The sequence below is a fragment of the Haemaphysalis longicornis genome, unplaced genomic scaffold, assembly GCF_048455015.1.
Source record: "Haemaphysalis longicornis isolate Haplotype H1 unplaced genomic scaffold, Haemaphysalis longicornis Haplotype H1 scaffold_6, whole genome shotgun sequence".
In the NCBI taxonomy this organism is placed as follows: Eukaryota; Metazoa; Arthropoda; class Arachnida; order Ixodida; family Ixodidae; genus Haemaphysalis; species Haemaphysalis longicornis.
Window position 1 is genome coordinate 100,679,129 of NW_027526407.1, and position 27,823 is coordinate 100,706,951.

At 48.7% G+C, this 27,823-nt stretch overlaps 1 long non-coding RNA gene and 1 pseudogene across 1 annotated transcript; one reads left to right on the top strand and one right to left on the bottom strand.

Annotated features, from left to right (window-relative positions):
- On the bottom strand, positions 1–27,823 carry LOC144141095 (uncharacterized). Its single transcript, XR_013316429.1, has 2 exons — positions 27,488–27,823; positions 1–3,193 (listed from the first exon to the last, which is right to left on the bottom strand). It is a non-coding gene; the product is annotated as an uncharacterized LOC144141095 (long non-coding RNA).
- Positions 16,339–17,954, top strand: LOC144141811 (zinc finger BED domain-containing protein 4-like; annotated as a pseudogene).

Consider the following 27,823-nt stretch of genomic DNA (forward strand, 5'->3'; position numbering starts at 1 on the left):
TCCGCATGCACCTTTATTTTTTACAACAGATTTGCAGCGTTCGTTCGGCACAGAGTGCTGTCAAGCAAGCTTATAAGCAAAAGGGATTGGACATATTTTGTAACATTTCTAACGTTGCATACGGCGTCAAGCAATAAATCTGCGCTTATAAATGCTCCACTGGTCGTAGTCGCCTGCTGTGGTCTTGTCAGTTCATTCAGGCGATCGCTCATGTTTCCACGAGCGCTTAACCCAACACCGCTGGCCTGTCAGCTAAGTTTTTTTCGGTGACGAACACCACGTCAGAACAAACGTCGTAAAAGCGAACAGAATTAGTTGTGTTAACACCAGCACACGCTAACGTGGTCTCGCGATTGTGAAACGAAGTCGCGCGTCTAGCAGACAAGTTCACTACTAAAACATCTCAACTGACTGAAAAAAGCTTACATAATCCAACGCTTTTACTGGTTGTTAAATGTCTAAAACTTGTAAGATAAAATGACCATACGTATTCGCCGATTGTTCACAGCGGCCAGTGAAAAATGTTTGCTTTTGCCACAGCTACGACGAGTATAGCTGGTAGCATACATTCACAGGATGAGTTTTCGTGATTGCAGCTGTCTCAGAAGGACGACCCCGGCGAATGGCTGGGCTTGAATTCAAGACGAGTGAATACTTCGTCCTTTGGGACTGAGATTTCTTTCGGTGGACTTGGCCGCTCTTTCGTCGGGAAGAATGCAACAGTCGATTGAAGCCGAGGTTGCTGAGACGTGAAGCGAAGATAGTCATCCTCTTGTTCCACAAAACTCTTCTCCGCGGAGTTTGGCCAGTCTTGGAACAAAACGTAGAATGTTTCAGGTGAGCCAGTTCGAGGGTGTTCTGGTGATGACACGGTCTCCAACTTGTCCGCTTCCCCAGAAAACTCCCCTGTCTGGACGCAGCGGTGATGCTGCCTTGCGGCGTCATGATACTCGCTCTCATGTTCATTCTCTGTCACGACAATGGTTTCATCAGACGAAGTATTCTCTTCGTCGGTTAACTCAGCTAGCTTTCCCGGCAGGGACCACTCTTGATCGGACATGGTTTTCTGCACTTCCGTTTCGTTTTCCTCCACCTGGACGTTGTTACTAATGTGCCTCGTGGCCTGATCGCCTTCTAGCGCATCACCGTTTTTGTTTTCCGCTGTTGTGTTCTCGACAAGATGGAACAGTTCATTGGTGTGTCTATTTGAGTTCACTGCTTTCTGCTGGCGCCGGTAATCCGTTTCGTCGTCTACAGACGGCTCTTGGTCCAGATTTGTGTTCCGTCGTTTGATCTCTTTCTTCGCCGGTGGTTCATTTATCAGATGTTCTGCAAGTTTTCTGTCTGATACAAACTGCGGAGGTGTAGTCGTTCGGGAGCATTTGAGTGGGTCCTTTCGATCCTTGCCCTTGTTTCCGGCAGCTGTTACCGCTCCTCCTTGCGTGCGCTGACCAGCTACGGCCGTAGGGACGTTCTCCACCCCCGGCCGACTTTGGGACTGCTGCGGTGGCCATTCCCACGTACTCCATCCCCGTCGTCCGCTTCCAAGTAGTGGAACTTTGGGTTGACCCCGCTCTTTCCCTCTGTTCTGTTGACTCAGCGGAAACTGCTGCTTTTCAGGTTCAGCCTGGTGGCTCCACACCTGTCCGCCTTTGGGTTCGAGCACTGTCTGTTCCAATGTGTTCCCTTCTGACTGTTGACGGCGTTGGCCCTGCTTGACGTCATCACCTGAACGACACGACCGCTGACATCTACTGACGGTTGCCTGGAACGGAGAAGGGTCGTGGCGCTGAGGGGGCTCGTTGAGCAAAGCAGGTGCTCTTTGTTGAGGGTTGCGCCGTGCACCTTGGTTTTTGCGCGTCCGTTCACGTGCTCCTGACGAGGATCCCAAAGTGGCGCTTCTGGAGCCTCCGGTACTTTGAGTTGGTGAAGGTTTAGCGTTCCCACTTACTTTCCACCGCTCACAATCATCCAACCACGCCAGTACTGCAGCGTTGCGCTCATGGGAAATAATCCTTTGTCGTTCGTAGTAAGGCATCGTCGAGAAGTAAGCCCGCTGGCTTGGACTTTGCGGCTCGGTGTGGGAGCGGGGCAGTGCATGGTTCACCAGCGTCCCTTGGTTCTCGTATTGTGTTTGCAACGCCGTGAGAGCCAGCTGACGTTGTAGCAGCAGCAGGGCTGGCCCATGCAATGTGTTCTCGAATGGAGGTTGCGGATTCTCATTGCCAGAGTACTGTGCCCCTGATTGTGCCTGTGGTGCCCCAGACATTGAGTACTGAAGTGCTAGATTTGGCAAAGCAGCGAGGGTTGCAGCATAACTGCCGGTACGGCTATCTACCATAGGGGAGGTGGGAACCTGAAAACAGCCTCTTCCTGGTGGACCTGGACGTGTTGCGGGGATGTGGGTACCCTGCCCTCCTACTGCCACGTTAAAGCCAGTGTCAGGCTGCACTAAATGTGGCTGTCCAGAGCCGTGCGGTATCGGTGCAGCAACAGCGGGAAGTGCATCTCCCGGAAGGAAGACCTGAGGTTGATAGTGGGGAAAATGCTCCAAGTAACGGGCCGGTGCTTCTAGCACTTGTGTTTGGGTAGGCACCATCGTCATCCCGTGCATACCAGGCGGAAATTGAATTATCGGCTGTTGGTATGAGGCCACTGCGGCTTGTACGAAATACATCTGGGCATTGTCTGCAGAATGCAAAAATGGGCTCGTTGTATAAGCGGGAGCACTGTGCGCACCTTCAAGCCCCATCGTTACATCGGCGCTCTGGATGACCTGAGAGCCCTCGGGTGAGAAGTGCGGTGCCACCGGCTGCGGGGATTGCATCACGGGTTGGAAAGCCAAGGAGTGAAAGTCCCTTTCTTTTTCAAAACAGCTCTTCTGCCTGCATTCAATAAGGGTATCCGAAGGCAGCAATGACCCCCCTGCATTCAAACGGGGATGCATCTGGTGAGTTAATACGTTCGGCGAATTCGGTGGAGCTTGAATATTCCCGCCGCACGTAGAAGCTTCACTTGGGAAAGAGGTATCTGCCGACGCATTAACAAATCCGCTCGTAGTGTTGCCACGGTGCGTAGAGTCAGCGGTTTCAGGAATATCTCGGGGAGTATTGGAGCTACCGCCATGACGATCGCCCTCCATTTTGTGAACGCTGTGGCTGTAGCGTTTTCTTGAGCCGATGGGTGGCGGACCCTTTGTGAGATGGGAGAAACAGAAAAAGAAGAAACAGATTTAAAATAAATCTTTGGGGCATTTACATTTTATGCTCACGAAAATTAAAGAAGCAAATTCAATAGGTAGAGTGCAACCCCATTTTCTGAAAAGAAGCTCTGCTACGGTGCCGCAATCAAGGCCACGTATTTACATAGCTGGTGTACTTATCCCTGCTGTAAAACAGTTTACTGTAGTCAGGTACAACTTTGGAACGGCAACGGAAGTTGCCACAGAGCTGAGTACGCCCCACTGCGAGTGTTTTAAACAAGGCGTGAGACGTTTCGGCGATTTTTCACGCTTAATCTGGTTATAAATGAGTGGAGCGACGACAAACAATCAGCGTGAAAAAAATGCGGGCGATGTCACGCATTCAGCGCAATCTCCTTTCAAAACGTGCGCCCAAACCGACATGCGAAGCCGTAGCTTCGGCGAAGCGCTGTAGTGCATGCGCTATGACCGTTCCTAATTTGAACCTGTGTACAAATTAAGGACAGCAACTTTTGCCTTTTGTTCTGTTGGTCCACCTTAGTAAATATAACCGCGCCTCTAGTTCAAACCAGCTGTATAAACAGCGCAATTGTCCAGCCACCTTCGTATTTTCCTAACATTAGAATAGAGCCAACCACTTCCCGATGTCTACGCGTTTACGTAATTGAACAACGACAAGCATTGGAACGTTCGATATTTCAAGTGGTCGTAATAGAAGACCAGCAAAAAGTCGGCACGCGTATGAACGGCCTATAAAAATATTGGCCGCGTATCTGCTCCTTTCGTTGCAAATGTCGTCAAAAGACGATAGTCTTTATCGACTTTTGCCAAGTAAATCCCTTCCTTCGTTTTGCCGCTCACCTCTCATGTTTCTCTTGCGTCGCGCTCCTCCCAAGGTAAAGACGCCAAAGGTTTGCTTAAATCATATTAAATTTCCCGCGTTCCACAGCTCCAAACCGGGTGACTCGATGCCAACGCTGCCGTACGGCGAAGACGCGCGTGAATCGAGGCCACCTACTTAAACGTTTATAGAACCGCGTTTCCCTACTCCACGTGCGTTGCAAGCAGAACGTGGAACCTATCTAGTGGAACCTTGCGTAACTGTTGCCGGTTGATTTCTTAAAATGGCGCCAGAAGCTTTAGTGGCGCGTGCGACAGCAGGCGACGGCGGAGTGAATTTTTTTTCTGCAGTTTGATGAAGTATTTAATTTCGCAAAATTCAAGCATGTTTAATTTCTTATAAAGGAACACTGCAAATATAACGTCTATATTAATTTGTTGTCTTATATTTGCGTAATGTCTTGTTCTTCTTCAACAATGTTGACAAGTATGAACGTTACACCGGACTTAGATGGGTAGATTTAGCTGGGACTATATGAGACTATTGCGCAGGCATTTTTTTCTTTGGCTGGGCGGCTGAATTGAATCACAGACAGACAGATGGACAGACAGACCTCAATTTCTGGGTTTAAGTAGGCCAAGAAAGACTATCGTTTTATTCGTAGCATATCTGATTACTCCACTGAAACTGTAGTGAAAAGGGTCCTCAGCAGCAACATAGCTCATCCTCACTGCGTTCCCACGCCTCCCTCTCTTCCCCGTTCCGCTGGGCTCATCACAAGACATTCAGTGGAAGTTTGTTCAAACCAAGTAAATTTTGCCGCATTCACATTGCAAAGGAGCCATCTGTTAGCGTAGCGCACACCTTTCTTTACAGTGTTTTTTTTTTGTTCTGTAAAGAACAGCAGGGGTACGAATGCGGTTCTTTTCATGTTCGCGTTTATCTGGATCTTTGGCGCCATTCTCTCGCGTTTTTTACATTGCCACAGCAAACATCAGCCATTCGTCCTACAAGTAATGTGTTTATATTTTGCCTAAAATGTGTCTCAGAATTCCTTTGTGCGGACTCATATGAACATTTAAGACCGGTGCCAATGGTTTTTGTGTAGATTGGAAAACTCACCATCCGAGCCCGTAGACAGTTCGTCCCTCTACAACACCGTCCCATACGCTGAAGAACGGGTGGCCACAAACAAAGAAATTACAGCACATTACCTGTGTCTACCTACAGGGTGGTGGATGGGGACCCCCCACCCCCCTTTTTGCACAATCCATCAAAATACAATGGCGTATTGTGGAAATCGAACACATTACCTGCCATATATATATATATATATATATATATATATATATATATATATATATATATATATATATATATATATATATATATATATATATATATATATATATATATATATATATATATATATATATATATATATATATATATATATATATATATATATATATATATATATATATATATATATATATATATATATATATATATATATATATATATATACATATATATATATATAGGGAATCAGAATGGGAAATGAGGGGCTCATGGAAAATAATACAGAAATAAGCATTGCCAGTCAAGAATGCCAAGGAAAGCAAGTGGGAGGCTGCGGTTGGTCATTGAAATAGATAAAGACTTAAAAGAAAGAAAAAGTGGAGACAATGTTTCTACAAGCCCGTCATTTCCCATTCCGATTCGCTACATGCATTGCAAGGGTCTCTGTTCTGGCAGTCTTGGTGCCACAGGTAGCTTAAGAGGGTTCAACTCTGGTCGACCACTCTCGACATGTCGTTGACACTCGAGTGACGGCCCGGGGTAAAAAAGAAGGTCCCCTTCACCCCGAGTAGTCCGAGTGACGCTGGCTACCACCCCAAAGCGCCGGCAAGCAAAATCCCTTAACATAAATACCCGATAAAGTGGAGGGTAAAAACAGCCCGGCGGTAGCGTAGTGGTCATCGCAACAGATCGGTATTCTGGAGGTCCTGGGTTCGGATGTCACGCAGAGGGCATACTTTCTCCACTTTCTTTTTTCGAAATTCTTTATCTATTTCAATGACCAACCGCATGCTCCCCTTTGCATTTCTTGGCATTCTTGACTGGACTGGCAATTCTTATTTCTGTATTGTATATACATATACATACATACATATATACATACATACATACATATATATATACATACATATATATATACATACATACATATATATATACATACATATATATATACATACATATATATATATATACATATATATATATATATATATATATATATATATATATATATATATAGGCGTCACATTAAGGGACATGAAGAGAACGGAGGAGTGGGTCAGGGAACAAATGCGTGTTAAGGACATACTAGTAGAAATTAAGAAGAAGAAATGGACGTGGGCAGGGCATTTAATGCGAAAGCAAGATAACCGTTGGTCATTAAGGGTAACGGAGTGGATCCCAAGAGAAGGCAAGCGTGGCAGGGGCCGGCAGAAAGTTAAATGGGCAGATGAGATCAAGAAGTTCGCGGGGATAAATTGGTCGCAGTTAGCAGAGGTCCGGGGTAATTGGAGATTAATGGGAGAGGCATTTGCCCTGCAGTGGGCGTAGATAGGCTGGTGATGATGATGGTATACTTCAACTTGTGATGTCCACAAGTCCTTATGTACCCAGCGCCCATCATTCGGGGCGTACCTAAACTTCCCTCCGAATAATAACCACGACCAAACTGCGAAGATCAAGAGGTGTGCTATGGGAGAACCCTGCGAGAAAGATTGATTTAATTGATTGATCCAACGTAGGGCTTAACAGGCCGACGCAACGTAGACGAGGAGGCGCGCCGTAGTGGAGGGCTCAGAATTAATTTTGACCACCTGGAGATCTTTAACGCGCGCCGAAATCTCGAACACATGGGTGCTCTTGCTTTTCGCCTGCAACAGAAAAGCGGCCGCCGCGGCCGGGAATCGAAACGGCGTCGTTGTACTCAGCAGCGCAAGGCCTTAGCCACTGAGCCCGCCTGTGAAAAGGCCGCGTTCTGGTTTGTAAATGCGAAGCAATACGTAAGAGTCGGTCCGACCCTCAAGATTTCGAAATAGAGGAAGGCGCTGCTGGAATATTGCTATAAATCCACCAATAAATATTATAGTCACTTTAATGCCGAAAGCCATTCTTAGAGTTCATAGATGGCTCTCGAGAATGTTATACGCGCATACGTTGCTAGAAATGAAGTTGGTGCAAGCCTGTCGCAGTGGAGAGGAGGAACGTTGAAATCGTGCCTGGTTCCTAGGTGCGAATACACCGTTAAAATGTTTACCACAGCAGCGGAACGCGCATCTTCAAAGCACGACATTTGATAAAGCGAGCCACGACCCCCCTCTCACCCACATTTTTCCTTGGATCTCTCACCGAAAAGAGACTGCAACAGCAGCGCACCGACGGCATCGCGAGGCTGAAGTAGAACATAGGCGTCGTGTGGTGGATACACAAGTTTAATGCGGGGTTCACCTTGAAAGCGTTCGTGTGTCGACGTATTGCTGTATCCAGAAGAGAACAGAAGCGCACGAGGATCTACGCAGCTTTCGTTATAAGACTGTTTCAGCGCTACAACTGCACTTGTCTTTAATTGGCATACCTGTCACCGTTTTTCTAAAACCATCTCTACAGCGCTCACACCATGTGCATGTCACGCTGGTTCATTGATGTCTTATCTTGGTGTGCCACGCCACTTGTGAGAACGGCGCCCTGTATCCCGAGAAACGGAGCACCTGTGTTTTGCGCATGAACAGCCGCCAAGGAGAAAGAGTGGGCGAGGAGAAACAGGGCTATTCGCAATGACGCCACAGGTCAGGCAACAAAAGCCTTGCTCGAAAAAAAAACAGCATTGCCTTAGCTCGGCTATGCCAGGATATTGGCCGCGAGGGCCACCACTGGAGGGGTGGGCGCTGCTATCGTTTTGACGTCACTTGCAGGATCCCCGTTCCCCCGTTCCTACTGTTCCTACCTTGATGCTTAGTTGACTTGCAGCGCGTGACATTTCGTTTCGGACGCGCCTTCTACGTTTATTTTCGTGATAATTTTCAGCGTTTGAAGCTAATTATCAGTGCGTCAAGCGCAGTTTTACCTGATTGGAACTTTATAACCGTGGCAACCGTGGTAGGCTGCTTGGAAACCACTTGAGCGTGATGGTGTATGCGGGCGTATGCGACCGAGTCTGGTGTAAGCGTAAGCTGCGGCTCCTTTCCCGGATCAACATTGTACGCTACGACGATCCCCGAACTAAATTTTTAGGTTCCGCTTGTCGTTCGCAAGAAATGGATGAAGCAGGAAATTATGAAGCGTGTACTGCTCGTACAAACGCTCCGCACATTCGGCCACCGTGCCTGCCTGCCGGTGGCTCGAACTGATGCAGGTCGTGGCAGCAACACATTGTTGCCGCGTTTTTAAAATCACACTGATCGCGGAAGAGGAGGTCCGCATTCGCGAAATTGGATGTTACTGTGGTGAAAAATTGTGGTAGGTAGTGTCAGGAGGTGTGATTTTCAATCCTATGCTCACCCGCCGCGGTGGCTCAGTGGCTAAGGCGTTGCGCTGCTGAGCACGAGGTCGCGGGTTCGATTCCCGGCCGCGGCGGTCGCTTTTCTGATGGAGGTGAAAAGCAAAAACGCCCGTGTGTACGAGATTTCGGCGCACGTTAAAGATCCCCAGGTGGTCAAAATTAATCCGGAGCCCTCCACTACGGCGCGCCTCATCGCCTGCGTTGCGTCGGCGCGTTAAACCCTACGATCGATCAATCAATCAATCCTATGCTCAAATTTCTGCCGCGATCTACGCCGACCCGCCGCGGACGTCGGTCCTGGCACTTCTGGCCCATCACTGCGAGCCGGCCTAGTTGGAACTGATTCATTTTGAAGGTAATAGCGTACAGAAACGAGGACAAAGAAAGGAACACACGGACAAGCGCCTATCCGTGTGTTCCTTTCTTTGTCCCCGTTTCTGTGCGCTATTACCTTCAATACTTCTGGCCCGTTCACGCATGGTGCGGCGAGCGGCCGAAGGGCGGGATACCTGCGCGCAAAAATCGCCCGAGGCCATGGCAGGTATCTTGATCATCAATCGCTTAAATGACAGTCACCGCGAATACAAACTTTCACTTTCTAGAAAGGGGGTGACAGTGTCGTGAAAAGTTGTTTTAGGGGCTGTCATTCGCGCCTAACGATAGCGGCGATGAAATATCTGCCGTTACACTAAGCCTAAAGTTCCCAACATGGGACTACGCGAATCCGAAACCGGCGGCGAGCTAGCTATTGGGAAGACCCTCTTTTAAAACTCACCGCGCGCAAGCGTGTTGCTTTGCGGTCCTCTAACTTCTTGGGGTGCCCCAACGCTTGGTTCCCCTATTCTAAACCTCCCCATTACCGTACGACGTGCTTCGCCTCGTACACAGCCGCGCCTTCTGTGAGCAGTCGTGAGTTCTCGAACTTGATGCTACAGAAAGGCGCAGGCTCATTGTGAACAGACAAAAGCCCTTGGTGCAATGATAAATTTCCACTTCGAGGGATTAATTAAAAATCTACATATGCACATCTAAACCCAGTCGAAGGCGTTGAAAACTCGAGTTAGTACCAGTCATACATTGCGGACAAGTTGTCGCGCGAAAAGTAAACAAATCGCCGAACCGAATACTAGTGATCGTTAATCAAATCACGACATAAATATAAAAAAAAAACATTGGAGAGGAAATAGGCATTGCTTAAGCCAAACTGCAGATCGTACCAGCCTTTTTAAGCATATTCGGTGAAGCAATCGGCTCACCGTTCTCACGTAGTCATTGATTTACCAGTCAGGCAATGCGCGCAGTACGCGTGGTGAGATCACAACTGAGCGGCACGTTTCCGTAGCTCCTGAAAGGTCTGTTTTCTTGGCACACACAGTCTCGTACACATCACGTCGCAATTATTTCATAATTAATTAACAACGTACTTTTCTCGGCACCAATTGGATCGTCTTTGGCGTTAGCTGGCTGCGTACGAGCTGTCGGTGGCGGTGGTAACAACTACCTAGCCGTGGCGGTGTCGCCGGAAACAAGCTAGTCGCTGATTGCTCGCCCGGACAATCGGTATGTAGACAAGTTTTTTCTGTAATTTGCACCAGAACTGCGAGGAAGGAGCACACGGTAGCTGCAACAAAATACCTGCGGGCGGATAAGCACACAAAATGTGTTTTAGCAGACGACAACATAACCCGGCGTCCTACAAGGGACGTCACTGGTATGTGGCGCCACGGTATGTCCTCGAGGCCAATACGTAGCGTGAGCTAAGGTTCAGCAGGTTATTCTTAGGTTCCCTGGTTGTCTAGGATTAGCTTATTATCACTGCTGCTAAAACGATTTCCAATCCAATCCAGTCCAGTCCGGTACGGTTCAGTCACTGGTCCTCGCGCATGCGCAGCACGGCTCTCCAGGAGCCACGTGAAACAGCTATCAAGCGGCTCCGGCGCAGCGTCAGACTTGGCTACTGCGCAACGGAGGCGCACAGCTGGGCACGCACCGGCGCCAGTGCATCTACCGCGGCTATGACGTCACTCCTCTGGAATGCGCAGACCGGCGAATGTGCAGACCCAATTATCTTCCCATCCGTACTCCAATTGGATTGGATAATCTAATCCAATTCAATTCAAAACAACCCGATCCAATCCAATGCTCCCCGCGCTTTCGCAGCACGGCCCTTCAAGGTCCACTCGAAACTGCTCAACCTCGGCCAGTGTAGCTTAGGCTACAAAAAATTGCCGTGCCTGAACGCGGCAAAATCAAGTTTGTCGAGCGATTGCTCGATTTTTGCGCAGCGAGGGCGCTCACAATTTTACTGCAAGACAAAACAGAGACATTGCTCGACGCTGTTGCCGATGTAGGGGAACACTCCCAGGAAACTTCGATGCGGCCAGCGCCGCGTATAATTCTCTGATCGCACACGCTCTTATTCTAATTACATGACCCCTGCCCTCCGCCGATACCTGGATGTACAGTCTTTGTCAAAATTTTGTGGACCACGGCGACCGTGGCCGGAGCAGGGGCGCGGCCGAGCAGGGGCGCGGCGCTTGCCGCTGTCGGCTGGTTGCGCGGCTATAGAGAGCGAGGGGAACTTTTGCTCTTGCTTTTGTAGTGGGCCCTCTTTGACAAGCGCTGCGCACAGTGCCTCCGCTGAAGCGAAGGGCGCCTGCTCTGAAAAATCAGCCCCGCTTCACTTATCACGCCAGCCATAGTACGAAAGGAAGCGCAGAAGTTCCCCTCACTCTCTTTAGCAGCGTAACCAGCCCACTACGGCAAGCTCAGCGCAACCTGCTCGGCCGCGCGCTTGCTCCGGCCACGGTCGCCGTGGCCCACAAAATTTTGACAAATACTGTATATATGACCAAGTAGAGTAATCTATTACCAATCATCTCCCGCAAGAAATTTGTTACAGAAATAAATATTACCTGAGATATTTAAACTGGAAACCACCCACCGTCGCCGCATCGTGCATCTTCATCTTCTCACCATTCTCCTTGATGTTGGTGCGCGCGAGCGTTCCCCCCCATGACGCTTCGCTCCTCAGAGGTGGCGTCTCCAGCCATTCCTGGTTTTATGTTTCGCTGGGACAGCTAGCACGTTGCGGTGGCTGCTATAGGCGGCATGCCTAAACAACAGTTGAATTCGGTGCAGAACTGGGGATGGCGATGAGCCACTTGAATATCATTCCCTTTATCAGTCGCAAGGAGATGATTCTACGTGTCTTGTTCTCTTTCACGCAGCGCGCGCACTGTTTTTCCGAAAAGCTTTGTCCCACATTACGCCCCGACGGTGCGGGGCCTCGTATTGTGGACTCCTGCCGCGGTCATGTAAAATATTTCACGCATCTCCGCAAAGCGAATCATGGCGAGTGGGCGAAGCAGTTAGGATCGTTCTTACCGTAAATAACCCATGAGAGTGCCTACTGCTGCTAAAACGATTTACACTGCAATCCGATTGAATACAATACAATTTATTCCAATCCAATCCACTCCGTTTCAATCCGAATCCAAACAAGTACAATCCAATCCAATCTCCTCGCGCACGCGCAGCGCGGATCTCCAGGAACACACACTCTCTCTCTAACCTTTTGTGAACCTTTTAATGTTTTCTTGTTAACCTTTTGTGAACGTTTTGTTCGCAACGGTTTGTTGTGAACGTTTTGTTCAGCGAACAAACTAAGCATTCTGTGGGCCCTAAACACGGAGTAGCAGTCCCTCCCCCTAGTGAAGGCTGGACAAAACATGTAAGTTGTTTCGTACAGATTCTGGTATGCGGCTCTGCTCGTCGGACAGCGCTTGAGTTCATGTATATAACTCCCCTAGTGGAGCAGAGTAGCGCGTCCATCCGCCATCTTGAGTTCCAGGCCGTGCGGGAAAGCCACCCTTCTCGCATGTTGGTCGCCGCGCCAGCGGCAACGGCGAGGAGGAGTGGCGAAGATCGGCCAGACAAAAACTGGCGCACGATTCTCGGCTGCTTATCAGCTGAGCCGCTGCCGCCGCTTCCACAACCGCCGATGCCCAGTTGAGCAGAACTGACTGATTACGGGGTCTTGTGCGCAGAACTGAAAGCGGGCTTTCTGTCGAACTGGAACCCGCGGCATGTGGCAATCAGACGCGCAACTCTTGCGCTAAGCGATTATACAGGAACTCTAGACAGCGCTGAGGCCGGCAGCATGCAGAAAAGGCGAAAGAGGGCAACGGAGAAATGGCTGTTTCGCCATTATCAGCTGACGCGATAGGCAATTTTATATAGATTACGCTGTTTGTTTGAAGCAGCTGGCTCAACCATCGTTCGTTAATGTGCTTTGCCGCTGTCAATTTTTACCATGAGCGTACATATCAGCAAATAGAGCTATCTTCATCTGTGCAATACGTTTATGAACAAAATCAGTGAATGTTTCCCGAAATAATTTCATCAACTTGAAGAGTAGTTTTAAACGAGCTTTGAACTACACTTGACTTGTTCGTTTGCAATAACCATCCCGCACGCACACATAACCACTACCAATGAACCGACTAACTAGAAGGTCCCAAATATTAGGAGCTGTTTTGTGTCACATTCCAGCGGAAAAAAGTAGTGCTATCTTCGTTCAGCGCCCTATGTCTTTTTCGGGTGATGCAGCCTTGGAGGCATTACAGGTATGCCAGAGCAGCCTTAACGCAGCACAAGCATCTGTCAGCAAGTAAACAGCTTTCGAGCGGCAAATGATTATAGAGCGCCGAAAGCTTCCGCCTAAATTGGTGGTCTATGACGACTGGGTTGCGAAAACACGCCTTTTAATGCCAATTTGCTTTACACGAATGACTTTCCAGAAAATTCTTCTGGTAGCTGCCTGCCACGTTTAGAATACGGTGCTCGAGCGGGAGTTCCACGTGGCAAAGCTACGGCTGAGCTACGCAGGTGGGTTGTGTAGAGTAAAAGGCGAAGGATTGGTTACCACGACCTTTTCTCGAATGACTAGCCTACTCCTGAGCTATGGCAGGCGTTCCTGTTTCTCCGTCAGACCCAAACAAACAAAAAAAAACGACCTCCGCAATTCAAAGTAAATTTCGCTAACTCAAGAGCAATCCCAACCACAATGTCTAGGATAACGCCAAGAGCAGGGCTTTGATAGGTTTAACGCGCCAGCGCTTCACAGGCGATGAGGCGCAACGTAGTGGAGAGCTCCTTTTTAATTTTGACCACCTGGGGATCTTTAACGCGCACCTAAATATCGACCACTCGGGCATTTTCGATTTTATCCTGCATCACAACTGCCGGCGCCGCGGCCTGGAATCGAACTCGCGTCCTTGGGCCAAGAGCAGTGCTTTGCTTTTTAATGTTAGAACAGGTTCCCTGACAGCAAAGGCCTTTGAAGAGAAATATACTCAAGATGACGATGCGGCATGGTAACGGAAATAAAAGCGATTCCTGACGTTGTATTAGAATGTGATTGTATGCATCAAGTTGTTGGGGGAAATCTAGAATCGGGAAGTTGTAGTGTATAAAAGCCATACAGAGAAATTATGCTACGAGGCTGCCGCAGTGACTAAAACAAGATTGAAATGCTGGTGGAGAGCGAGCACAGTCGATAGTATAGCGCAGGAAAGCTACCAGTTATTACCAGGCTGTCGAACCGGAACCTAACCGAATGGAAAACCGGAACTGAACCGGTATTTTTGCCGGAACTGTACCCGAACCCAAACCGTTATTTTTTGAGCACGCTGAACCCGAACCGCAACTGAACCGAAAAACGAAATAACGGTTACCGGTTAATGCCGAAACGTTTTGACCCTGCGTTGTTGATATTGCACAGGCAATGCAATTCAGGTCGTTTTTTCTTTCACGTACCATCAACTTTGTACCCGCGTGCGCACATTCCCCGGCAGACAATTGAACACTATCACGCTCTGTAATAACAGGGTAAATGAATGAGCACCAATGAAGCAATGGTCTGTTGCTGGTGGAAGCGGGAGCGCCGTGCAAGCTGACCAAACAAAATGTAATTCTCGGCAGCTTGCAGGGGATATAAAACGAATTTGCTTTTCCCTAGCTGCGACTTTATTGGAGCAATCAGGCTGCAGGAGTGCTCCACTGCGCAACAGCGAAAGCCCACACCCGATGTGTGCAAACTTTTTTTGCATTTCATCATTTGTTTAAAAGGTCCGATACCTGCAAATTGTTAACGCTTGACAAGTGTGACCGCAGGAGCTGCTCAGTGGCTACGCCGTTTCGCTGCTGACCACAAGTGACCTCGATCTCCCTTCGATGATTTGATTTGATTAGGGATGGGCGAATATTCGGCGTTGTCGAATATTCAATCGAATAGCTCTCTATTCGTTATTCGCTGCGATCCGAATGCAGGTATTCGTTATTTTCGAATTATTCGGTGCTCCCGAATAGGCAGCTAAAAGCCAAGCTTTTCGGTCAAGCTTTCCGAGATGTTATCCCAGGCTTGGCTCAATACCCACCAACGCGGACATTTCTATCATCAGTGCCGGCACTGCCGAGTTGTTGCCTTGCCTAGAGGTTCGACGAAGCTCTCGGCCGCCAGCACACTTTCCGTTAAAAAAAAAAAAGCGGCACTGAAATAACACTTCTCCCAACATAGCGGCACCAATTCCGGCAAACTTGTACTGCCGCCACAGCCGCACTGCGCGAGCCTATTCAAAAGGGCGGCCTGCCACTTGCGCTTTGGTTGGCTACGGCCGCAGATACTAGTGGCTAGAATACTTTTTTTTTAGCGGAGCTTCTAGGCGGCGCTAACCTCTGGGGCGGTATTCTCGAGTTTTGTCCCTTTTGCGTCCCTTTCAAAAGTGTCCCTTTTGGCGAGTCCTGATTGGCTAAAAGCCAACAACCGGAAGTGACGTAACGCAAGCGCGGCAAACCTACTGCCAACCTTCCTCCATGCTGCCAACGTCCACCTCTTAACCGGAAGTACGTCACGATGAAAGGGACGCAAAAGGGACGTTTTCAAAAGGGACAGTTACGAGAATACCGCCCCTGGAGTCGACTGCGTGTAACTTTCCCATTTCGGCAAGCACTTGTTGCTTTGGAATATAAATCCTCCAACGTAAATCAATTCATCACTTTTGTAATTTTTTTTCAGTATCTACTTGGACTTTAGTAAATTAAAATGTAGTAAATACCAGAATAAATACGGGAGCTCACCGAGCCTACCGAGCTCACTGCGTGAGCTGCCGTGCATTGGTGTCGACATCAATTTTCTTTTTCTGACGTTTAGGTAGAGTGAACTAGAATTCTAGTTCACTCTAGTTTAGGCTTGTCACCGTATTGATTCACGTGGTGGATACGGCCGCTTATCCTACACAGTCTTTGGTCCTTTGGCCTATCTCGCTATCGGCAGTCGCTGCAGTCGTTGGAGGAAATGGCGTCGACCGCGCCTGTGTCTGGGCAGCGCGTGTTCGCTAACCCCATATGGAACTTTTTCCTGAAAATGCCTGCTGGAGGCGAAGCGCAGTGCAACACCTGCGGACTTGTTTTGAAAACCCCTACTGGTACGACTACGACCCTCGTCACTCATTTGAAACGGCATCCGGGCATGCAGAAGGAATACACGGAACTACATAAGCTTTACGGCTTGCCGAAAAAAAAGTGAAGCGAAAGGGCTGTTATCGCAGGCGACCGTGGCCAGTATGTTTAAGACGCAACTTCAGCCGTCATCTGCAAAAGCCCAGATGACGAAGAAGATTGGAGCATTCATCGCCCGCGGCCTGCAACCATACAGCGTGGACGAGGAACCCAGCTTCATCGACATGATCCGCTGTGCAATCCCGGAGTACGTCGTTCCTTCGCGGAAGACCTTTTCGCGAACAGTCGTCCCGAGTTTGTACGCGACCAAGAAAAATGAACTGAAGGAGCGCGTTCGGAACGTGTTTGACAACGGTGGTGCCGAGTGCGTCACTCTGACAACAGATGGGTGGACGTCAATGGCCGGGGACAGCTACGTGTGCGTTACGGCCCACATGATGGATCGCGACTTCAGACAGCACGCGTACGCCCTCGTCTGCAAGGCGATGCCACTGGAGCACACTGGAGAAAACATAGTTCAGTTTCTGCGAGACGTGATTGATGATTGGGGCCTGCCCGACCACATCCCGATTTTTGTCGTCACTGACAACGGCAGGAACTTTGTTTCAGCGGTCGCCCAGTCCAACTGGTCGGGACTTCTCTGCTTTGCGCACACCCTGCAGCTGTGCATAAGTGACGCCAAAAGGGAAGTGGTCAGTTTTTCCCACCTTTGTGCCAAGGCGCGATCAATTGTAGGTGGCTACAAAAGAAGCGCGCGTGCACGTGCACGGCTTATGGACATCTATAAGGACATGCACATGGCCCAGCACGAAGTGATTCAAGACGTCCCCACACGCTGGAAAAGCGAGTATGCCATGATGGAGAGACTCGTCGAACTCCGTGCCCCGATATCACTCGAACTTTGGAGTCTGATGTGGACAACTTGAGCTCGAGAGAGTGGAAATTAATGGCTGCAGCAGTGAAGGTGCTGCATCCCCTGGACCAAGCAACGACCGAGCTGTGCGCAGACCGCTACCCTAAATTTTCACAAGTGATTCCTCTTGTCCATTGCACAGAAGTGGTGCTGCGTGAGCATGTCCAGAAGGTGAGGAGGCAGCATCATTTGCAAGGAGCCTTCTGCGAAGCATTGCAACGAGGTTTCCCGACGTAAAAATGGCACTTGTTCCAGCAAATGCCATGCTAGTTGACCCTCGCTACAAAGACATTTGCTGCACTGAAAAGAGTAAAAAAAAAGTGGGCAAAAGCCACACTTATAGCTGCAGCAACTGAGTTCGTGCCAGAAGATTGTGGCAAGACATCTCCTTGCCCAGACATGAAGAAGCCTCCACCTAACACTCTGTGGGGAGTTTTTTTTTCGCTAAGCTCTAGTGTAGTGCAGCAGTGTGCGAACGACAGTGTTTCTTGCCAAGTGGCAGACTACTTGGACACCCCTGTGCTACCGCGGTCTGAAGGCTATCTGGAGTGGTGGAAGAGCCATGGCAGCCGGCTGTACCCAGCGCTGGCCAGGGTGGCACAAAAGTATCTCTCGATTCCTGCCACACGGGCGAGGAGTGAGAGGCTCTTCTGAACGGCAGGAAATGTTGTCAGCAGCCGGCGGGAACTGCTGCTCCCAGAGCATGTGGAGCAACTGGTATTTCTCCACGAAAACTTGTGAATGAGCAGCCGGCGGAAACTGCTGAGCCTAGAGCATGTGGCGCAACAGGCATTTCTTCATGACAACTTGTTAATACAGCAAAGGACAGCTGTGTGTGTGATTTTGCAATAAATGTTGAACTGGTAATAGTTTTACACAATGCTGTGCCTACGTGAGTTCTAATTATTAGTAAAAATTGTGTACATTAGTCAGGTCATCGTGTTAGTCGGGTAAGAAGTTGCTTATTTTTCTTTGTGATTTGCGATGTGTACTGTTCGAACTATTCGATTCGAAATAATTCGACCAAATTACTATTCGCTTCAAATTCGCTTCGAACCGCAAATTCACTATTCGCCCATCCCTCGATTGTTGGGTTTAACGCACCGACGCAACTCAGGCGGTGAGGCGCGCCGTAGTAGAGGGCTCCGGATTAATTTTGACCACCTGGGGATCTTTAACGTGCGCCGAAATCTCGTACACACGAGCATTTTGGCTTTTCGCCTCCATCACAATAGCTGCCGCCGCGGCCGGGAATCGAGCCCGCGACCTCGTGCTCAGCAGCGCAACGCCTTAGCCACTGGGCCACCGCGGCGGGTTTGATCTTCGTTCCTCAAGACCGTTTTTCTGAAATAGACAAATCGGGAACGCCCGCCTATCGATATTTTGATCCAAGTTTAATATCACCAGCTAGTTAAGTCTACAGGCCTGCAACATAAGCTGCGCCTCGGAGCAGAGTTATAGCACGGGGCATCAAATGCGACAGTTTTTTAAAAATTGTGTCACACGGAAAACAACAAAAAAGAAAAGGCAAGTCACGTTGTTTTAAAATATTACGCAAAAAGTAAGTAAAACCGAATAAGTTAAAAAAGTACCAAAATTTGGATATTGCTCTACACTTTTCTTTGCCCTGCTTTTCACAACCTATAACGTGTCACCAATGCGAAGGAAGTGAGTTCCGTGGTCAGTTTTTGAGGACAGTACAGTGGACAAGTTCCGTTTTTTACAGGTAAAAATAGCAACAGATGATGATGATGATGGTTTGATTTTATTGGCGCAAGGCCGACATGGGCAAAGAGCGCCAAACACAAAGTGATTTGATGAGGTGAGAACAAGAAATAAAATCAGTTAAAAGCTATGAGCACGGCTGGTATAAAGGGCCAGGGTGAAGAACAAGAGTGGTTAAAAAATAAATAAGGTGGCTGGTGTATAGGACCAGGGGTAAAACTATGGGTGGTATGAGATGAGTTGTAAAAAGTGAACTTCTGATAGGAACTGAAAGGTGCGTTGAACAGAAAACATGGCTTCGTCTCCTAAGAAGTATGACGGGTGTGGTGGAATATGTCGTGTGTGTAGTTGTGGGAAGTGTTTTCGTCGTGTAATGTCGAGTGCCTTACATTGTATGAGGATGTGGATCACGGATAGGGCCTCTCCGCACCTGCTGCACAGAGGTCTTGGAGACCCCGTGAGAAGGTGCGAGTGCGTTGCATGAGTGTGCCCTATCCGTAATCTAGCCAAGGGGACTTCAGTGTATCTATTACGTGTGTCGGTGGTGTATGGTCCCAAGTGTGGTTTTATTACGTGTAACTTGTTGTCTGTTTGTTCACTCCAGTGCGTTTGCCATGTTTTGCGAAGTTGTTGTCTGATGTGTGGTTTCACGTCGGTGTAGGGTAATGTGGTTATGTCTACTGTATTCGAGAGTGTAGCAGCAGCAGCCATTCGGTCCGCTGCTTCGTTCCCGGCTATACCACTGTGGCCAGGGACCCAGCAAAGAACCAGTTCAAATTTGCGTACATACACCGACATAATACCCTTGACTATTAGATTTACCACGTGATTTTTTGAAGACGTTGATGACGACAACGCCCGCACGACACTGAGGGAGTCTGTATATATAATGGATTGTGGGATGTGACTTTGAAGGATATGATTAACAACCAGAAGTACACCATTAGCCTCTGCCGTAAAGATACTGGTATTACTGTTAAGAGTTCTAGTGACATTAAGGCCGGGCCCATGCGCCGCGCAGGACACAGAGGTGGCAGTTTTAGAGGCGTCCGTATAAAATTCAGAAAATTGATACTTCTGCTGCAAATACAAGAAGTGCTGCAGAATCGCACATGTGGGAGCTCGGTTTTTATCTACATGTGTGAAGGATGTGTCGCATGATACAGGGCGGAGATGCCATGGTGCTATAAAATCTGTTTGAGAACTTTGTATGGTGTCTAAAAAGGAGACAGAAAGCTCTGACGCTTCCTCTCTAACTCTGTAAGAGAAGGGCGCAGAGAACGATGGTCGGTTTAGGAGTAGTGGAGTCTGAGACGTATCATAAAAAGCCGATTTAAAAGAATGGTGTGGCATAGATGAAATTTTAAAAGCAAAAAGAAGATCTGTGTATGCTTGCTGACGTTGTAGGTTCCACTTATTACACTCCACATAGAGGCTTTCCACCGGGCTAGTCCGGAAGGCGCCACATGCCAACCGGAGCCCCAGATGAAGCACTGGGTCCAGCATTTTGAGGGATGTCTTACTTGCTGACCCATAAACAACGCTTCCATAGTCTAATCGTGAACCTATCAGGCTGGTAAAAACACGTAAAAGAAGTTGTTTGTCAGCCCCATATGAAGAGTGGGAGAGAACCTTGAGTATATTCATGGCCTTTAAGCATTTATGTTTAAGTTGTTTTATGTGTTGAATGAACGAGAGCTTTTCGTCAAGGACTACACCTAAAAACTTGTGTTCATTTCTGACTGGAATTGAGACACCATTGAGTTTGATGTCTGGATCCGGCCGAATGCCATGCCTTTTCGAAAACAAAACACAAGTACACTTCACTGGATTAAATTTAAAACCGTTGCTATCTGCCCAGCCAGCTAGCTTGTTAACACCAAGCTGGACTTGGCGCTCGCAGATAGACAGGTTACAAGACTTAAAGGATAATTGCACGTCGTCTAAATAGATTGAGCAGGAAATGGTTGGTGGCAGAGCCTTCCGAAGAGAGTTCATTTTTACAATAAACAACGTGCAACTCAAAACTCCACCTTGCGGAACACCGTTTTCCTGCACATGAACTCTAGAGAGTGCAGTTCCAACTCGTACGCGAAACGTTCTTTCAGAGAGGTAACTGGCAAGCGTGTTCCACATGTTACCCGACATGCCAAAGGACTTCAAGTCGCTAAGGATGCCGTACCGCCAAGCAGTATCGTACGCCTTTTCAAGATCAAAGAAGACCGTCATGCAGTACTGCTTGTGGAGGAAAGCATCTTTGATATAAGACTCTAACGCAACGAGTTGATCGTTGGTAGATCGCCCCGCCCTAAAGCCCGCCTGGCAGCTCTCGAGAAGACCGTTGTACTCTAAGAAGTACACGAGTCTCCTGTTTATCATCTTCTCGAGGAGCTTGCTCAGGCAGCTTGTCAGGGCAATGGGGCGATAACTGGCGGGAGAGTAAGGGTCCTTTCCTTCCTTCAGGAAAGCCACTACTATAGCCTCCCTCCAAGAGCGAGGAATGTGCCCCGCAAGCCATATGTTGTTGTATAGATGTAGGAGTGTTTCAAGAGTGTCTGGGTGTAGGTGTTGTATCATGGTGTATGTGATTTTGTCTGCACCTGGAGCTGAAGGCTTACATGTGCTCAGAGCAACCTTCAGCTCATGAATTGAAAAAGGAGAATTGTAAGAAGTGTGCGACTTGTTGTTATCACGCAGGGACTTCTTTTCTACAGATGTTTTGTGTTTCATGAAAGTGTTTGTGTAGTGTGCTGAACTGGACACGTGTTCGAAGTGTTGTGCAAGTGTGTTAGCCTGGTCTTCCAGTGTGTCCCCTGTTGTACTAACCAGGGGCAGGCTGTGTGTCTGTTGTCCTTTTAGTTTTCGTATTCGTGTCCAGACTTTATGTGTGTCAGTGTACGAGTTGATGGAACTGAGGAATGTGCGCCAACTCTCCCTTTTCGCCTCACGACGCACTCGCTTTCCAAAAGCCTTTGCCCGTTTAAAAGAAATGATGTTATCTGACGTGGGGTACCGGCGAAGGACACCCCACGCCTTGTTCTGGGCCTCTCGCGCCCGCCTGCAGTCCTCGTTCCACCAGGGCCTCCTTGGGCTGCGGGACCCACTGGAGGCCTGGGGAGTGGACTTTTCGGCGGCGTCGAGGATGTGCGCCGTGACGAGTTGGGCGGCTTCCTCCACGTGTAGGTGTTTTATGGTTGTGTGGTGTAGTTTAGATGTTTCTGTGAATGTACTCCAGTTTGCTTTGGATTCATTAAACCTGTTATGGGAAGATGGACTGCTCGGGCCTATACCTATATACGTTAATGAAGTGGGGAAATGGTCACTACCATATGAGTCCGTGCCCACACCCCACTCAAGACATGGAAAGAGAACTGCGGAACCAATAGCCAAGTCAAGATGAGAGTATGTATTGTGTCCTAAGTTATGATATGTAGGCTGTTTTTTGTTGAAAAGGCATGCTCCGGAGGATGTAAGAAACTTCTCCAACAGGCGACATCGGGCATCCGTTCTGGAGGAGCCCCAAAGAGAGTTGTGTGCATTAAGGTCGCCTGTTAGGATGTACGGTTCGGGTAGCTGGTCGACCAGCGCCTCGAAGTCAGAGCTCAAAAGTGTGACATCAGGAGGAATGTATATGGAGCATACCGTTATCAACCTATTAAAAATTATTGTGCGTATTGCTACAGCCTCAAGGACGGTGTTGAGAGCGACAGGGTGGCATGCTAGGGATTTCCGGGCTATTATGGCTACACCGCCCGAAGAGTGTGTGCAGCCATCCCTGTCCTTTCTGAAGACCATGTACCTATTTAAGAAATTTGTGTGCTTGGAATTCAAATGCGTCTCCTGAAGACACATCACACTTGGCTGATTAGCATGCAGTATTTCGTATACATCGTCAAGATTTTTAAGAAGGCCTCTACAGTTCCATTGAATTATGTTTTCTCTTCCCATTATTTAGTGTGAGAGCTACTGGAGTGTGTGTGTTTGTTTATGTGTCGTCTTTCGGGGCTGTGACTCTCGCCTTTTTTGGCTTGTCAGGAGGCTTTGGCGTCGGGACGCGTTCCTTGCGCTGCGTTGCAGGCAGGAACGGCCCGACATCCATCTCGTCGTCGGATGTCCGAGGGGTGCCCGACGGACCGGGCCCCCTGGACTTGGCCCCCCCTCGGGAGCCCTTCGTTTGAGCCGCCACCGCCGAGGGCGTCCGGGGCGCCAGAGGTGGCACAGGCGGTGCGGTGGCGGTGGGAACCGGTGCGGGGCCCGTGGTGTCCATCACCTCTGTACCCTTTAACGCACTGGAGGGCGGGGAGACAGAGGCGGGAGCGGCACCGGTCCCGACGGAAGAGGTTGCCACCACAACCGCTGCTGCCTCAGCAAGCGGCGTGGTGGCGGGTTGGGCTGCCAGAGGCAACCCAGGGGGGGGCGGGCGAGGGACCAGGTCAGACTCGCTGAACTGGGTCCCTGTGGAAACGAGACGCCGCTCCGCCCCCCGGCGAGCCGCGTCGGCGTACCTCCCCAGGGGGAAAGAGGCGAACCTCTTTCGCGCCTCTGGGAAGGTGATGTTTTCAGTGACTTTAATGTTGATGATTTTCTTTTCTAGTTGAAATTTTTCGCACTTGCGGGAGTATGCCGCATGCGGCCCCCCGCAGTTTACACAAGTGAGAGTTTCGGCTGAGCAGTTCTCGCTCGGATGATCGTGCGCCGCGCACTTTGCACACGTCGTTCGGCCACGGCAAGAGTTCGTACCATGCCCGAACCGCTGGCACTTAAAACAGCGCCGCGGGTTCGGGATGTACGGACGGATGGAGCAACGGATAAAACCTGCATTTATGTATTGTGGAAGAATTGCGCGGTCGAAAGTCAAGATAATGTGTTTGGTGGGAATCTCCTTGTCGTCTCTGCGGATGGTGATGCGTCTCACGGCAGTGACGCCCTGATCCTTCAAGCCGGCAAGGAGATCCGCATCGGTTTCGTTCAGGAGGTCTTTCTCGGATATCACACCCTGCGAGCTGTTGAGGCTCCGATGGGGTGTGACCCGGATGTCAAGATCAGCCAGTCTAGTCTGAGCTAGAAGCTTTGCAGACTGCTGCTTGTCATTTATTTCAATTAAGAGTTCACCAGACCTTTGTTTTTTGCATTTATACGATTTTCCTACTATGGCTTCAAGATACTTGGCGATCAAGAAGACTGACTGAGATGCAAGAGGGTGGGTTGGATTGAGGGACTCCATCACAAGAAATCGAGAAAAATGGTCCGGTTCAGGAAAGGTTAACGACGGCAACGGAGGAAAGGATACTTCGGTGCGGCCCCTTTTCAGGGACCGATCACGGTTGGGGGGGGTTTTAGACAATACCATAAAGCATAGTATAAAAGCAGGGAGACGGGGGTACTTTCTTCCACAACCTTATCCTGATAGCTGAGGAGGTCCCGGAGCTCCCTGCCTGGTAAACAGACAGGGAGCCCATCCGCCGGAGCTTGACCTGGGCTCCGACGGCCACCGTTAGAGGTTTCTACCCTTCACCTTAAAAACACATCACCACGGTTGGATCCAGCTTATGTTTGGGGGCTCGGGGTCCGCGGTATCGCCAGTACCGTCACCAAGATTGCTCAAGGTGCCCCGTGCGGGGAAAATACAAACAGATATGTCAGGGAAAACTGTAAAGGTGCGCACTTAATCCCTTGGCAAGAAACTGCAATCTCGGCCTTGTCTTGGAAGCAGCAACAGTAATAAAGCAGATGACACGTGCACAAAGTGAGGCCGGTACCTCACACTGTCCCATTCGACAAGCGATCATATTTTCTACTTGTTCTGCAGTTTTGTCACTTCCAGATCTCCTTTTTTTGCGAAGGTGCACTTGTACTGATTGACTAACTCCCTACATTACTTCTACTGCTACTCGTTCTGAGGGGAGTACTGCTGCGCACGAATTAAAGAGCGTCTACTCAAAAAAGTCCCATCTCATGCTCCGCGTGTCAAATTTCCCTTTCATTTTGTAACAGCCTAACCTGTTATAAGATTCCGCAATGTAGCACACGAAACGATGGGCGGGGGTCAGGCGGTGCGAAGACATACTGATTGTAATGCACACATCCGGCATAGCTATCGCAAAAGGAATTGCAGTGGTCCGAGCAATAATGCAGCGACTGAGCGTTAACTAAAGCTTACCTATGACAAAAGTGTGCCCAACACATTCGATAAGGTGACAGCTACAAATTATTCAGGTTGACCAAATAATCTAATTCGTTGGTAGTATTTATGTGCCACACGCCGTGGTCGCTCAGTGGTTAAAGCGTTGCGCTGCTGAGCACGAGGTCGCGGGTTCGATTCGCGGCCGCAGCGGCCGCTTTTCTGAGGGAGGCGAAAAGCAAAAACGCCCGTGTGTACAAGATTTCGGCGCACGTTAAAGATCCCCAGGTGGTAAAAATTAGTCCGCAGCCCTCCACTACTGCGCGCCTCATCGCCTGCGTTGCGTCGGCGCGTTAAACCCGACAATCAATCAAATCAGTATTTATGTACCTGTTGTAGGATCTTTCTGTTTTGCTACAAATATACAAAATGTGCGCCATTGGTATTAAGGGCTGGTATTGAAACGCGCTAGTGCGCAGGCCTACATTTAAGGCTTCAAGGTTTGTTTGCGTGGTGGGCGATTGCATAGCGACGATTGCGGTTTCATCAAAAAAGTAAAGGGCAGAAAATATATCTCACCGTCATATCTGTCATATCTCTTGGCCGTGGCTTTATGAATAGCCGCTAGGATAACATAAGTCTGGGCGGGAAAATAGGCGATGAATCGTCACCACTTCATTTGTTTTTCTTATAACTCGTAATTGTTTAAAGTTTGCTTTGCATTTCGCCACTGCCCTTGGGGAACAGCAGCATTTTGAATTTTTGTTTGGTGTTGATTAGACTGTCGTTTTAAACTACTAAATGTTTTCTTATTTCAGTGACAATTCAATGCATCGAACTGGTTCACGAAACGGTTCAAGCTCCCGAACCGGTTCTCGAACCGGTTCGGTACATGATTTTGTCGAACCGGAACTGAACCGGAACGAAATGATTTCGCCTGAACGAGAACCGTAACCGAACCGGTATTTTTTTTGGTTCGACACTCTGGCTATTACGAACAAAGCTTAATTTTAACCTGTCGCTATCAGCAGTGCTCAAATTAACGATCCATTTTTTCTTGAAATCACACACGTACTCACTCGGATACAAGACCAGTGTCTCAGTAATCCAATCAATCAATTAGTCAATCAATCAGTCAATCAATAAATTAATCAATTATTCAATCAATCAATTAATCAATCAGTCAGTGAGAAAGCCAGTTGATCGCGGTATTTCATACAAATACAGCTTACCACGGGCGGAATTATCAGTTATGTTTGTGTAAAACATGTCCATTTAGCGCCTAAATTCAACCGTGACATAATTGTTTTTTCTAAGCCTATGACCAAACGATGCACAGAAAGAGACGCCCTTCTTTGCTGCTGCTACGCCCCACATATGGTCTGCTTAACGCCAATCAGGGCTCGCCCAAAACGGACAATTCGACACGGACATGTAATGGACAAAACAATTCCGCTCCATATAGATTCCCGTCTGCGAACTTGGCCCCAATTTACGAGATATTTTTCTACGCCTCCTCAAAACCCGCTAGCGGTGGCGTGACCAAGAGAAGCCTCATTTTTAACAGCGCGAAAAGACCCGAGGGAGAAGAGCACGGCACATAACAAGCGCTGACTGTATGAATAAAACATTCAATTGTCAGTCGTCGGCCGTCCTGTGTGGGCGTCGCCTAGTATCGTCCTTTCGAACTCTTTGAAATAATGCCCGACAAACCACCCATATTTCCCTGTTGTTGCAAGTGAAGCATGTCGTTTTTTTATCTTCCAAAAATCTTAGAAACTGCAAGGTAAGTTCTCGCTTAGGAATGGTGCAAGTTTATTGTTGCAGAAACCTGTGAAAACTAGGGCCGCGTAGCTTGCATATTGCGCAGGCCGGCGTAACAATTGACAGGCCAAGGTTTTACACTGCCGACTACTAAAATAACGCCCGTGAACCAGCCATCGCGCACAAGTCCTTTTGTCAATACCACAGAAATGCTGCAACACAGGCATACTCTACGAGGTGCAGTTTATTTCAACGAACAAAAACTGCAGTAAGGTTGCACATTTGTCCGTTGGTTTAACGCTCCTGATAGTCAGCGCGAAAAGAAATATGGCATAAAAAGAAGTGCTATGCCGGGCCCACTGTTTTTGTCCCTTGTTTTTGTTTGCGCTGACCATCACGAACTAAATTCTGTAACTTACGCCCTGACCTCCCCCCTGCCAGTCCTTAGAATGCGGCTTTTGAATTGGAATATAAAACGAAGCAGTTCCTGTACTGCGCGTTTAACGCGCGGAGGCAACCTACAAGTAGGTTCTGAGGCGTGTCATGATGGAGAGCTGCGGACCAAGTTAGACGACTTTGGTTTCCTGAACGCCTGTTAAAACGTCGTAACAGTTGCGTTCTTTGTTTTCGCGTTACTCGGCAAAACCTCTGCCAAGGATGCGGAGGAAATCTGCTACCACGATCGCGTAACCACCCATTCTCAACACACGTGGTCGAAAGGAACGCAAAACAAAGAATTCGACGAGGAAAGGATCACGCTGTAAGTATGCAAATAGGCTAACCCAAGCGATACAGTTGGTTGAACGAAACAACGAACTCACCAAGCTGACGACCCCGGAAGTGCTCAACTACTTGGAGACTGTCATTCCAAGCTTTCAGCTCGAGCAGTTGCGGTCGAAACAGACTTTACCCAACGTTGCTCACAGTTGCTCCAAACTGGCGAAACACAGCACATCAATGGCTAGTTCAATATTGCCTCGTCCTTAGGCCTTTTTGGTGGGACGCTATCAGCGCGTCTTACCCTCAAATGTTTGTGCTAACTCGCCTTTTTAGGCCGTCATATTTCTTCTATTCACTCATGCTGGCTTAACTGATCAAGCTGCAGCACTGGTTTCCGCACCAGGTGATTCTCCTATCGTATTGTCTTTTCGCCCTGT